At 39.7% G+C, this 14,489-nt stretch overlaps 1 protein-coding gene and 2 pseudogenes across 13 annotated transcripts in view; 2 read left to right on the forward strand and 1 right to left on the reverse strand.

The window, feature by feature from the left end:
* Positions 1–14,489, reverse strand: part of ACYP2 (acylphosphatase 2) — a 156,354-nt gene that overhangs the window by 131,820 nt on the left and 10,045 nt on the right. Inside the window, exon 2 of one of the 11 annotated variants that reach the window (XM_079110252.1) lies at positions 4,401–4,476. The exons of 9 other annotated variants lie outside the window; for them this stretch is intronic. The gene's annotated coding sequence lies outside the window, so the exon portion shown is untranslated. Of the gene's footprint in view, positions 1–4,400; positions 4,480–14,489 lie in introns of those variants that run through there. One more of the 11 variants, XM_079110247.1, reaches the window with a different exon arrangement.
* LOC306643871 (ATP synthase membrane subunit K, mitochondrial-like) lies at positions 391–2,114 on the forward strand (annotated as a pseudogene). Its single transcript has one exon. The product of its transcript is annotated as an ATP synthase membrane subunit K, mitochondrial-like (transcript).
* Positions 4,849–13,080, forward strand: LOC306644539 (AP-5 complex subunit sigma-1-like; annotated as a pseudogene). The gene is made up of 2 exons: positions 4,849–4,929; positions 11,720–13,080. The product of its transcript is annotated as an AP-5 complex subunit sigma-1-like (transcript).

Here is a 14,489-nt window from a genome sequence, read left to right on the forward strand (position 1 = left end):
ATAAACAACTAAGGTAGATCCATACAATGGACTACTCAGGAATAAAAAAGAAAGGCGTATGGATACCAGCAACAGTTTTATGAATTACATGTTGAATCAAATGCATTGTGCTCAGCAACGGAAGCCAGAGTCACACATAGTGTGTAATTCCACATTCTGGAACAGGCAAAACTATGGACAGAAAACCAATTGGTGGTTGCCAACACCGAGGAGTGGCGGGGAAAGAGTGTTACAAGGAGGCAGGAGGGAACTTGGCGGGGGCGGGGGACTGTTCTTTATCTCAATTGTGGTGGTTATTACATTACTGTATGCATTTGTCAAGACTCATTGAACTGTACAGCAAAAAGGGTGAATATTACTGAATGTAAATTATACCTTGGTTGAAAAAAATATATATTGGGAAGTCACAGGGGATAGAACAAGCTGGTCTCCAAAGAGACCAAAAGATATTGCTTCTACACACAGCAATCAAGCATAGCTAAGAGGATATAGAATATCAGTAGCTTAGATATTTTTATAGTTTTGTAAGCAGATTTATAATAACTTTTTCCTGATGGTAGTGTATTGTATTGCCAAATGAATATAAAGAAAAAGAGCAGCAAAGCAATAAAGACAGGAGGATATCACAAATGGGATTTTTATAGGGCTATAAAAGTATTTTTAAAGGTACGTGTAAAATTTGGAGAAATGATGAGTGGAAAGTATTGATCTGAGGGAGAATCAGAAAGGCAATCTGCTATATAGATGGAAGGAAAGACATTAGCTAGTAGATATAAAAGGAATCAGCAGAAAATTCAAGAAACTTCATGACAACCCACACCATATAAAAGAGAAAGACAGAGGTAGCTGTGTACATTGAAGGACATCAGCTGCGGAATTTGTGGCTCTGGCAAGATTGAAATTATGGCAGGTCCAGAAACTAATGCCAAACCAGTTCACTGGCATTAAAAAATATTTCAATTCATACTCTCACTGGTAGAATGCCTTGTGTGCTGGCTATAGATGGAGGCATCGCTTTGGCCATCTTATACTTCAAGCTAAGATCTAAAAAACTCTAGCTGTGAAAGCAACATAAATGGATTCTAAAATGTGTGACCTCATCCGTTAAGTTCCTATTCCTGGAGAAGCTAATGTCAACTCATCATGTAATATTCAACTTATACAAAAAATTATGAACATGGAAAAATATAAAAAAAAAAAGAGAGACACAACAGGAGAGAAACTGCACAGGTAATAGTGTGTGATGTTTTTACTATGAGTGAGGGGTTCCAGAACACAGTAAGATGCTGACCAACAAGTAGATTGACAGTTTGAGTCAAACCTGTACTGTGCATGTTCCTCTCCTCATTCCTCTTCAGTAGAAGCTCTGTGTGTTAAAATAGCAACACCTCAAAGTTCTATTTGAAAGTCAAATCTAGGACTCCTTCTCAGACCTACAGAAACACAACTTTGCAGATGTTACCCAGAAATTTTAACATAATTTCCAGATGATTCTTATGCCCACTGAAGTTTAGAACCAATAAGTGGCCCCACCTTTAAGGAAGATCTAGGAGAGATCTGGAAAGGGTTTGTGTTCCAGGACAAGGATGGCAGCACAAAAAGGAAAACCAAAATGTTATAGGGTACTGCACATGAGATATATCTCCCACGGACTCTGGTTCAAATTGTGTGGATGATAAATCATGTACTTGAGTATCAACTTGGCCTCACCTATTTTACAAGTCAGCAACACTACATGAATAGATGATGAAAAGGCAATAGATGATGAAAAGGCAAAACCCACTCTCCAGCACCCTACTGGGACCCGGTGTTATAGCTACCTAGGCAGCCTATTGCTTAGATTGCTCTATCCTTATGACCTATTGCTGGGAATACTGGAGCTGTCCAGAGAGGGAAGTTGACAACAGAAAACCTAGCGAACACCTACAACATCCTTTCAGCACATGAATTCCAAATAGCCCTTCCACCATCCATTCACTGATGAAAAAAAAGGACATTTGCTTTTTTGTGACAGGGTTGGAGGAATTTTGAAAAGAGGTATCAAACACAGATATTCTACCAATTGTGTGTTGTAGGATTAAGGAAATTACCTAAGTCAATCTATTGATGGAATTTTTTTTTTTTAACACAGATATAATCTAAGATTCAGGCAACTCAGATATATGCAACGAACAACTCAGATATATGCAACAAACAACTCAGATATATTTAACAAGCATACAGTTAAACATTATTCACTTAACAAAAATTATATTGTCTAATTCTAAGTGCAAATAATGAGATGGGTATATAAGACACAGTTCCTACATCTAGGAACTTTCGAATCAAGTGAGAAAGATAGAAAAGTAAACAGGCATAAAATTGCTGTGGAATGCATAAACCTGGATTCAAGTGAGAGTTTATAGGACACATGACCTAGTCTTGGTGAATTTTGGACATATTTGTTGAAGAATAAATCTTAAGAGTTGAGACTTCAGTCGGGCCTGGTGCACACCCCTGCAATCCCAGTGGCTAGCGAGGCTGAGGGATCAAGAGTTCAAAGCCAGCCTCAGCAACTTGCAAGGTGCTAAGTACCTCAGTGAGAACCTGTCTCTAAGTAAAATACAAAATAGGGCAGAGGATGTGGCTCAGTGGTTGAGTGCCCCTGTGTTCAATCTCCAGTACCAAAAAGAAAAAAGAAAAAAAAAAAGTTGAGACTTCAATCATGAGCAAAAATTGGTATGATGAGAGTAGAATAACATTATAGATGGAAGAGTTGTGCAAAGGTCCAAAGTTGACATTTTGGCACATCTGGATACCACACATAGTTAAATACAACCACTCATTTCCTCATTTTCAAAATTATTTCTAGGCCCCAAACTTCACTGGAGACTTATTAAAAAGTGATTCAGTGTTCCAACTGTTTCTAGAAGAATTGGTATGAACATTTTTATACCTAAAGTTTCCATAATTCAACTAATCTACTGCAAGAACCTCCTTAATTAACTAGTCCCCCTGCTTCTAGTTCTGCCTCCTAGAATGTCTTCTTCATAAAGCAGCCAAGGTGGTTCTCTTTTCTTAGGTAAAATCAGATTACTTCCATCCCTTGCTTAATACCCTCTAGTGGCTCCCCATGACATTCAAAATGAAAAGTATTCTGACTACCACAGTCATTAGGCCACTTCCCCATGCCTCTACCTGGTCTCTGGCACTCCCTCTCTCTTTATTCCAGACTGCTCCTGGGAACTCCTTATACATGCCAAGCACATTCCTCCCTCGTGACCTCTGCACTAATTATTTCTTCTGCCTGAGAAACTCCTTGCCTGGGTCTTAATGACTATTTGCTTGTCATTACTCCTCTCTGCACACATGTCACCTCCTTAGAGAAATATTTCCTGTTTTTCTAAAACAGCAATGCACCCCTGTTTCCTACACATGCACATGCATACTACTGTTTACCATATGATATTATTATATATTTATTTATGTATTTTCAAATTTCCTGTCATCATAATAAACTGTTAAGTTCCATGTGGGCAGGATTTTGCCTGTCTTGTTCACCTAGCACCTAGACCAGAGCTAGGCTCACAGTTGTTGAATAAATAAATAAAACTAGCTGATGAATATTTAAGTGACATATTTAAGTACCCCATAATAATTCATTATTAATATTGCAAATATACATATAACTATACTGACTAGAATTTAAGTTTGCTTTCAAAGTAATGATGCTAAATATACTGCAATCAAAGTACTGGAAAGAATCCCAACAATTCTACAAGTAGAACTCTACATAAGTCATAATACATAGTGAGTGAATATATTATAACATGCATATATATACATACTTACATGAATAGACACATACAACTATAAAGGATAGCAAGAAGTTACTCCATAGTGCCTCAGTTGACATTAGGCATGGATATAACATTAGGCATATACACAGTTCATATATACATAACAAAGATGTAACCACAGTAACTAAAAAAGAGAAATGTTTAAGTTAGCTGTCTTGTAGAACTTACAGGATTTGGGGTAGGAAACTGGAGCAGGATGTGGTGGCTGTTGCTTCTCATCACCAACCCTCATGTACTATTTGATATATTATAAATTCATGTGCATATGCTAATTTGATTTAAATTTTTGAAGTTTTAAATTTTAAAGTGTAACTATGAATGGTAAGGACACCCACATACATAGTTACTTTTAAAATCTTAAAATGGTAGAACTGCAGGATTTAAAGTGACATATTTAACTAACCCATAATAACTCATTATTAACATTGCAAATATGCAAATATCTATACTGACTGGAATACAAAATGTTATTATTTTAGGCAGTGACAAATGGTAGACAACAAGACTGAGATAAATCATATATGAAAGTTTCAACATGTATTTAATAGAAATTTAGGTTACCTTGGTTATAGATCTAATGTTTTCAGGTTGAAACCCTGGAGATCACAGTCTTTCTGTAATCTATTCTTTTGTGTCACTGCTTGAGAAAGAATACCAAATGTAATAACTATGTTTTAACATTCACTTAATATAAGAATGCCTGTGGCACTTACAGATACTTCCCCTTCTTCCTAAAAGAATTCTGGTTTTACCTGGCGACAGCGAAGTAACTTTCTGTGTTTCCTAGTCATCCTTATTGTAGGGGTGGCCAGTGAGAGATGTGCCAAGTCACTGGTTGAGGCTTTCAGAAAAGCTCTTGCACAGGAACTGACCCAGTCAGGGGTATTGCATTTGCCCTCTCTTTGCTGACTGTGGTGTGAATATAATGACTGGAGTTATTGCAGCCACCTTGAAACCATGAGGGAAAGGCTCTGACCCTAACTTCCTAAGAGATTTTAAGTGCCAGGGGATGGAGGAAGAAATGAGGAACGGGGTGGGGGATGGGGAATTAAAGAGAATGGGGAGTCTGGTGGTGAATAACTATTCCCAGGTACCCTGGGGGTGGAGGACTGAGGAGGAGGATCCAAGTTCAGACCAAGCCTGGGCAATTTTGAGAGACCCTGCCTCAAAATGAAAAATAAAAAAAGGCTAGGGATGTAGCTCAGTGGCAGAATTCCCCTGGGTTCAATCTCTAGTACCTCAAAAAATAATAATAATAATAAAATAAAATTTTAAAAGAGGAGATCTTCTTTTGGGGGTGATGGATCTGGTCTGGAAATAGATAGTGGTAATAGTTGTGAAATATTATGAATATATCAAAACCCACTCTGTATTTAGTGTTATGTGAATCATATTTCAATTCTTTAAAATCACATACACACAGCAGAAAACAGGACTGTGATGTAGTCATTCCTATCTCTATCTGTAGAACAGGGTCATTATTCTCCAATTTTGCTCACCACAAAATCACAAAATCTCCCTTATTTCTACCACTTTTCCACACCAAAATCAAAAACAAACTCCACATTGCAGATCATCTTGAAGTACTTCAAACAGACTGAATCTCCCTAGATTTTACAATTTTTTTCTGTAGAGAAAGCCTTTTGCTCCGTAACAATAGTTCCTTCCATGAGGAGGAATATCCATTAGTGTGACATTTCTGGCCCACCTTCTTTCCTGTCCCCCCAATTCCTTCCCAGGGACATGCAAGGACTCATCTAATGGATAAGTTTAGCAGGAGAAGCATGCTTCCTCTTCCTCCTGCCGGGAAAAAGGTCTCCACAGGGATCATACTCTTTTCTGTCCTGGAGTAGCCCTGCCTATGCCCGGTTGGGTGTATTTAATTCTGCAGTACAGATAATTATAAAGTTTACTTACCTGCAGATACAGGCCACATCCCCCAAACTCTGCTTTACTTTTTGTCTTCCTTGGCAATAACTCATATGAGGATGGGTGCTATTTATTGGCCCCCTCAAACAACACCCCTTATTTTAAATCCTTAGAAGGAATGTGTGTTAAGGGGGTCTTAAGACCTCCAGCCCATTAACTTTGTGAAGCAGCAAATTACATGGGAATCAACCATTCCAAAGAACCATAGTGTACTTGAAATTCTCCAGAATCTTTCTGAAAGTCCTGACCCCTGGTTTGATGCATACTGTGCAACCCAGAGACATCTATATAGAAAGAAAAGGTGAACATGGAGACATATTTTCTGCAGCTTATCAGAACTAGCTGAAACAGAGCACTCTCCTAGGTCAGGGCCACTGCTGGAAAAGATGCTTCTGTGAGTTTTCATGGCCTCCCGCACCGCTTCCACCTCACTTGCTAAAGAGAAGGGAAGCTGATATGACACATTGCTCTGGAAACTGGGACAGATATTAGCCCCTTCAGTCATAAAAGACTCAAGCACAGTATGCTGCTCAGTCAAGGTTCAGTCAGCAGCAACTGTTCCTCACTTTGTGGAACCATGGATCAGTGGGAAACCTGACATGAATATTTGCAAAGCAAATACACTTTAAATCTACAAAGAAGCGTTGATATTTAAAGAAACCATATGATGAATTTTAAATGTCAGCAGGCTTTCATGTAAAATCAGATTTTCATATTGCAATAGACCCCTCCATCCTGGGATCTGACTGCATATGTCAATTTTGAATGCAGGAAGTGAGCTAGCTGTTACCTTACAAAGAAGAAGCCCTTAATGATTTTAAGCATCTATAACTGTTAAAAATCTTTTCTCATATGTAATAAAATTCTGCCTCACTTAACCTTTCTCCATGGTCTAGGGTCTGTTCCCTAGAGCCACACACAATGACATCTTTCAAACAGTTGAAAGAGCCATCATGTTACTGTTTCTTCTAAGAGCTAACTGTCCCCAAGCACTTCAGTTTAATTGGAGACACTTTTGAAGTCTCCACCAGAGGCAAAGCCCTCTAGGAGATATAAAATCAAGCCACCAGTTTGACCTTCAGAAGTGTCTCTCTAGTGACAGACACAGCCTGTGCACAAATAACTGTAGCAGAAAACAGAATGGATGGAAGAGAAGTAAAACCAAGAAGTGTAATAAATGAAATGCTATAGGAACAAAGAAGCCAAGAGAGAATTGGAGTCAACCATGCTTATGTTTTTTGACTTTAATGTACTTAAATTTTCAACTAAAAAAAAAAAAACTTTTCTATTTTCCTGTGCACAGAAGCAAAAATATGTACATCCAAATCACGTGATGAAGCCATTTAATTACTGATTGCACTTTGTATTTTAAGCAGTCTTTAAGAAAATTGCACTTCCATAAACTACTCCATTCTAAAACTGAGTTAACACTATCAGAAACAAACTTGAATTTCACATGTAAACCAACAGATTGTCACAATGCATTTCTTTCTTTTTTTTTTTTTTTTTTTTTTTTTTGTGGTGCTGGGGATCGAACCCAGGGACTGTGCTTGCAAGGCAAGCACTGTACTGAATGAGCTATCTCCCCAGCCCGTCACAATGCATTTCTAGGAGTGTCATTAACTTGAGAGTAGGTAAAGCATCAAAGTATTTGTAGACAGTTTAATCAATTTTCCTTTCAAACTTTCAGACTGTATTATTCTAGATAGAAATGTAACTACACGGGGCTGAAACTGTGGCTCAGTGGTAGAGTGCTTGCCTGGCATGTGTGAGGCCCTAGGTTCCATCCCCAGCACTGCATATAAATAAATAAATAAAATAAAATATCCACTGGCAACTAAAAAATATTTAGAAAAAAAAATGTTAACTACACATCCAGAGAAACATAAAAAGGCCAGGCCATAGTTACAATGCTCTAAGACCATAGGTTCAATCCCCTATTCCACTAATCCTCTTCCCAAACCTCCCAATGCAACAGAAGTTGTTGGCGGCTAGGGAGGAACTTCTCATAAATGTGAAGATTTTACCAAAAAAAATGAGGTGGCTCATTTGCTGTCCTTTATCAGTCAGCCAGAGGTGTGCACATAATACTTTCTATAAACGTTAAATATGACATAACTTTCTGCAATCTTACAATAAATTCCCTTTATGTTCATATTTTTTTAATGTTCATATTTTTTTTTTTTTAATGGTGCTGGGGATCGAATCCAGGGCCTTATGCTTGCAAGGCAAGCACTCTACCGACTGAGCTATCGCCCCAGCTCCCAATGTTCATATTTTTTTAAATAAATGTGGAAATTTTTAAAAGTATAGGATGGAGCCAGGCATTGTGGTGTACGTCTGTAATCCCAGCTACTCAGCAGGCTAAGGCAGGAGAATCGCAAATTCAGAGCCAGCCTTAGCAACTTAGACCCTCTCAAAATAAAAATTTTAAAAGCTGAGAATATAACTCAGTAGCAGAGCTAGGCTGAATTTAAGAAAAAAACAAAGGAAAAGAGACAGCTGTACAGTGGAGAAACCTGACAAATGCTATCTCAGGTGATCAAAGTCAACAAGAACAGCAGTAAGTTATACTGATAGTATGTGCCCTTGACATGGTGTGATGAGAATGGTACTTCACCTCTGTGGTCTTCTTCCCAACTACCCATAAACCCAAGTCTTAGCATGTCAAAAATATCAGACAAATCCCAAGTGGGGAGCAATCTATAAAGTACTTGACTTCAAAGTACTCTTCAAAACTGTCAAGGTCATCAAAAACAAGGTAAGTGCTGGGCTCTGGGGCACACACTATAATTCCAGAAACTCAGGAAGTTGGGGCAGGATTGCAAATTCAAGGACAACCTCACCAACTCATTAAGACCCTGTCTCAAAAAAAAAAAAGGAATGGGGATATAGCTCAGAGGTAAAGCTCTTCTGGTTTCAATGCCCTGCAATTAAACAAACAAACAAATGAACTGCTAATCTGAGAAAATGTCATAGCCTAAAGGAGTCTAAGGAGGTAAGATAATTAAATATAATATGGTATCCTAGATGGGATCCTCAAACAAAAAAGGGACATTACATAAAATTACATAAAACAACAAAAAAGGGACATTACATACAATTAAGAAAACCGAAATCAAATTTGCATTAAAAATAATGTATCAAGTCAGGCAAGATGAGCACACCTATAATCCCAGTGGCTGGGGAGGCTGAGGCAGGAGGATTGTGAGTTCAAAGCCAGCCTCAGTAACTTAGCAAGGCCATAAGCAACTCAGCAAAGATTCTGTCTAAATAAAATACCAATAAGGGCTAAGGATGTGGTTCAATGGTTAAGTACTCCTGGGTTCAATCCCCAGAACCAAAATAATAATAATAATAATGTATTAATATTGCCTCATACCAATTATGTTGTCTCCATACTATCTTCCCAACTTTCCTAAACAAAAAGTTTATTTTAAAAAAAAGTAAAGGAAGAGAAGCAATGGAGAGTAGCAGGAGTCTAAGGATTTATATGCAGACTTTGAGGATAGGCCTAAGAATCTACTTGTAATATTGTTTACACAAATGTGTTTTCCTGAATTTTAAAAATATTTTTAGTTGTAGATGAACACAATACCTTTATTTTATTTATTTATTTTTGTGTGGTGCTGAGGATCAAACCCAGTGCCTCACACGTGCTAGGAATCACTCAACCACTGAGTTACAACCCCAGACTCTGTTTTCCTGAATTTTAAACAACCAACTTATAAACCATGTATTGGAATTCAATACATTTGAAAATAAGGGTGCTGTGTATTTGAAAGGGAGAGTACAGTGTATTTGCCCTCTAGAACATTTTGAGTGGCATTCGGTCACTAAGGGTATTTTAAATTCAAACATTCCAAATAAAAATATAACAAGACAGATTGTTTTTAGTTACAAAATACTTTGTGTTGAACTCCAGTAAGTCAATTTAACTCATTGATCACTCTTCCATATAGGAAAGTTAAATCATTTTCCATTTATTCCATGTTCATTTTTATGTCATTGAATCCATTTTCACTGGGAATGTTTTCCATGTAAATATTTTAATGATAATTTATCAAACCATATTTTGTCCACCTAAGTGTGCCCAATTAAGTCTTCTTTCACTGCAAATTCACTTTCATTGTCATTATTTCCATCAAGCCAGTTTTCACCAGGGTTTTATTATTCTAGATTTTGCCTGTTTGCCTGCCTCTTGAATGCCCATTGCCTGCCTTTCACATACCCATCACCCACCCCATGAGGTCCACCTGCCAATCATTCACCCATAGCTTGCAGACCACCCGCAGACCACAGACCACCAGCAGACTGCCAGCTGCCTTCTGTTGCCTGGAAGTCCATTGTCACAATACCCGCAGGTTTGGTTACACGTGGCTGCCGCCATTTTGGGACAATAGCCAGGACCTCCATGACCCCTGTCTCCAGGACCCCTCAGCCCCACTGACTGCACCCTGCCTCCAGGACCCCCAGCCCAACCAATCACATCCCATACAGACTCGGCACCCACACCCCAAGCTGCAGCTCCCCATTTGCCACACATTTGGAAGCCAGTGTGGCCATCTTGGATTATCCTGGAAGCAGAAGCTGCCATCTTTAGGTGGGACAAATCCCATCCTGTGACACCTGCTGGAGTCTGGAAGTTGATTGTCAGGTACCTCTCATGCATCAGCCTACTGAAGATTGGGAGGTTTGAATAATACATGACTGTAATAGTGTTTTTTTTTTTTCTTTTTACCTTTTTGAAAATTTTTAAATTTTTATTTCTTTATTTTTCTTGCTATTTTCCTTTTGTTTACCTGTTTCCTCAGTCTCTTTCTCCCTTTTCTCATGCTAACAACCAACTTCTTTTGATTATACTTTCACTCTTCCCATGATCTACAACTTATATATACTCTTTTCTTATCCCATTAACAGTTACATCCTACACCCCTCCCCATCTTCTTTGTCCAACATTAGAAACTGCAGACCTCATTGCAAATCTATTTGTTATGCTGTAGATGATAATTGAACTCATCCTCTGTTTATTATGACAATATTGTTAATGTCTTCATAGGTGCTATTTGGTTTAGGGCTGCATATTGTCTGTACTGGGTGCTGCTAATATTGATCTTCCCTTAAAGAAGAGGTTTGGAAACCTGCAGGGTCACTATAAGCCTATAGGGGGGAAAGTGCAATACCCCAGATTTGCACTGCTAGAGGGGAAGATACATGAACAACATGAAAAAAACAAGGGAAGAAAGTGTTCCAAACAAACCAAGATTCTATATTAATAGAATCCAATGACAGGAGGGTAGAAAAAAAGTCAGAAAAGGAGTTCAGAATATACATAATTAAAATGATTCATGAAGCAAAGAATGAGATAAGAGAGCAAATTCAGGCAATGAATGATCATGCCAATAAGCAGTTGAAAGAGCAACTGCAGGAAGCAAAATAACATTTCAACAAAGAGATAGAGATTCTGAAAAAGAACCAAACAGAAATCCTTGAAATGAAGGAAACAATAAACCAAATAAAAAACTCAATGGAAAGCATCACCAACAGACTAGATCACTTAGAAGACAGAACCTCAGACAATGAAGACAAAATATTTAATCTTGAAAATAAAGTTGGCCAAATAGAGAAGATGGTAAGAAATCATGAATGGAACCTCCAAAAACTATGAAAAGAACAAATTTAAGAATTATCGGGATTGAGGAAGGCACAGAGATACAAACCAAAGGAATGAACAACCTATTCAATGACTAATACCAGAAAATTTACCAGACCTGAAGAATGAAATGGAAAATCAACTACAGGAGACTTACAGAACACCAAATGCACAAAATCACAACAGATCCACACCAAGGCACATTATAATGAAAATGCCTAACATACAAAATAAAGATAGGGATGACGCGCTCTGTCTGCTGATGGAGGGTTGCCGGAGGTCTTTGGCTTTCCTGTAGCACCCACCACAGAGCCATGGTCACGCCTTCCTCATCCATACCTTGAGGGCCCCAAATGCGGAGGATACTAGCCTTTGTCGAGTGCTCTACTCCTGTGTCTTTGGTGCTGAGAAATCACCTGATGATCCTCGACCACATGGTGCAGAGAGGGACAGGCTTCTCCACAAGGAGCAGATTTTGGCGGTGGTCAGGCAGGTGGAGTCAATGTGCCAGCTGCAGCAGCAGGTATCCGGCCAACCCCCAGCAGACCTGCAGTCTCAATCCTCAGACAAGCCTGTGCCCCTACAGGAGGCCCCACAAAGGGCCTTCCGCCGGGCAGCAGGGGACCCTTTCCAGGAGCCAAGAACAGTGGTATGGCTGGGCGTGCTCTCATTAGGCTTTGACCTGGTGCTGGATGCCCATGAGAACCTGCTGCTGGCTGAGCGTACCCTCCAGCTTCTGGCCCACCTCCTCCTTGAACACCTCCAGTTGCTGACCCCTGGCACAAACCACCAGCTGCAGGCTGACTGCATTGAAGGCATCTTACCCACTTTCTACCCCATGGTCAGCTGCTTTTCCTTAATGATCACTTTGTCCAGGGTCTGGAGAAGGAATTCAGTGCTGCCTGACCCCGCTGACCCCTCATTGGAATGGGGCTCCTTGAGAGGACAGGGAAGGAATACAGTGATTGGACACATAGCCAGAGGAAGCTTGGCAATTGCCTCCTGCCTGACCTGTTTCTTGCTCTGATGTGCTGCCACACCAGGACACATGAATGGGACAAGCTGGCAGAAAGGGGACCAATGAGAGGGAAGAAGTGGGACTGTGCCTGTTCTCAGGTCTCCAGAAATCACAGAACATCCTGAGCCTAGAAATGCCATGTGACTTACTCAGACCACCTAGGTCAGTCAGACCTGTCCTAGACCCTACCTTCCTCAAGCCCCATTAGCTGCCTGAAACTTAGTACACCTTCTCCTTTGAAAGCTCCAGTCATTGCAGACCCTCATGGTGGAGAAGCTGGGCCCACACCCTGGCAGGGCCCTGGCCCCCAACTTTGCACCTATTTAGTCATCATCATTGGAGATTTTGTTAACAAGGGCCTGCTCTCCATCTAGCTCCACCTTGGTTCAGAAACACTGTTCAGCAGGGGCATTCCATAGCCCCTTGTGTGCCAAGTCCTAGCCTATCAGGTAGAGTTAAGATGCAGCATTTGGGCCAGGCACAGTGGCACATGGCTATAATCCCAGTGGCTTGGGAGGCTGAGGCAGGAGAATCACAAGTTCAAAGCCAGCCCAAGCAAAAGCAAGGCCCTAAGCAACTCAGTGATACCCTGTCTCTAAATGAAATACAAAATAAGGCTGCAGATGTGACTCAGTGGTCGAATCCCCAGTATCATCCCCACACCTCAAAAAAAAAAAAAAAAAAAAAAAAAGATATGGCATTTGGGAGGTCTGGCCTGGTTGACCTTGTCTTTCTTGTTTTCTATTAAAACTGTTGGCTGTGTGACCTTAAAATAAAATAAAAATAAAAAATAAAGATAGGATTTTAAAGGCTGCGAGAGAAAAGCATCAGATCACATATAGGGGGAAATCAATAAGGATATAAGCAGATTTCTCAGTCCAGACCCTAAAAGCTAGAAGGGCCTGGAACAACATATTTCAAGCTCTGAAAGAACATGGTTGTCAATCAAGAATCTTATATCCAGCAAAACTAACCTTCAGATTTGAAGACGAAATAAAATCCTTCCATGATAAACAAAAGTTAAAAGAATTTACAAATAACCTGCACTACAGAACATTCTCAGCAAAATATTCCATGAGGAGGAAATGAAAAACAACAATGTAGGTCAGCAAAGGGAGGAACTATCTTTTTTTTTTTTTTTTTTTTGTGGTGCTAGGGATTTGAACCCAGGGCCTTGTGCTTGCAAGGCAAGCACTCTACCAACTGAGCTATATCCCTGCCTGGGAGGAACTATCTTAAGGGAAAAGTCAATCAAAGAAGAACCAAGTCAAGTTAAAAACCAAAAATAAGCCCAAATGACTGGGAATACAAATCATGTCTCAATAATAACGCTGAACATTAATAGCCTAAACTCATCAATCAAAAGACATACACTGACAGATTGGATTAAAAAGAAAGATTCGACAATATGTTGCCTTCAAGAGACTCATCTCATAGAAAAGGATATTCACAGACTAAAGATGAAAGGATTGGAAAAAACCTACCACGCACACGAACTCAATAAAAAGCAGGGGTTTCCCTCCTTATATCAGATAAAGAGGACTTCAAGCCATAGTTAGTCAGAAGGGATAAAGAAGAACATTTCATACAGCTTAAGGGAATCGTAAATCAATAAGACATAACGATCGTAAATATTTATACCCCAAACAACAGTGAATCCAGATACAAATCCAAACAAATCCTTCTCAATTTTGGGAATCAGACCATCATCTTGAGGGAAAAAGTAAGAATAGAGGCCTCTGAGAAAAGAGGCTCTCGGTAAATTGCTGAGGCTGATCCTGAACTCCTGATCCTGCTGCCTCAGCTTCCCAAGTCTACGGGATTACAGAAATTTCCAGGAAGTGCCTGGTGCAGTGGTGCATGCATGAAAGCCCAGCAGCTCCGGAGGCTGAAGCAGGAAGATCAAGTTTGAGACTACCCCCCATAATTTAGCAAGACCCACCCTTAAAAAAAACAAAAAACAGAAAAATCCCCAAGACGGGAGATCCAAGATGGTGGACTAGAGGGAGGCTGCGTTCCTTGTTGCTCCGTAACTCTGGTTTCAAGCAGA

The sequence above is a fragment of the Sciurus vulgaris genome, assembly GCF_902686455.1.
Source record: "Sciurus vulgaris genome assembly, chromosome: 14".
In the NCBI taxonomy this organism is placed as follows: Eukaryota; Metazoa; Chordata; class Mammalia; order Rodentia; family Sciuridae; genus Sciurus; species Sciurus vulgaris.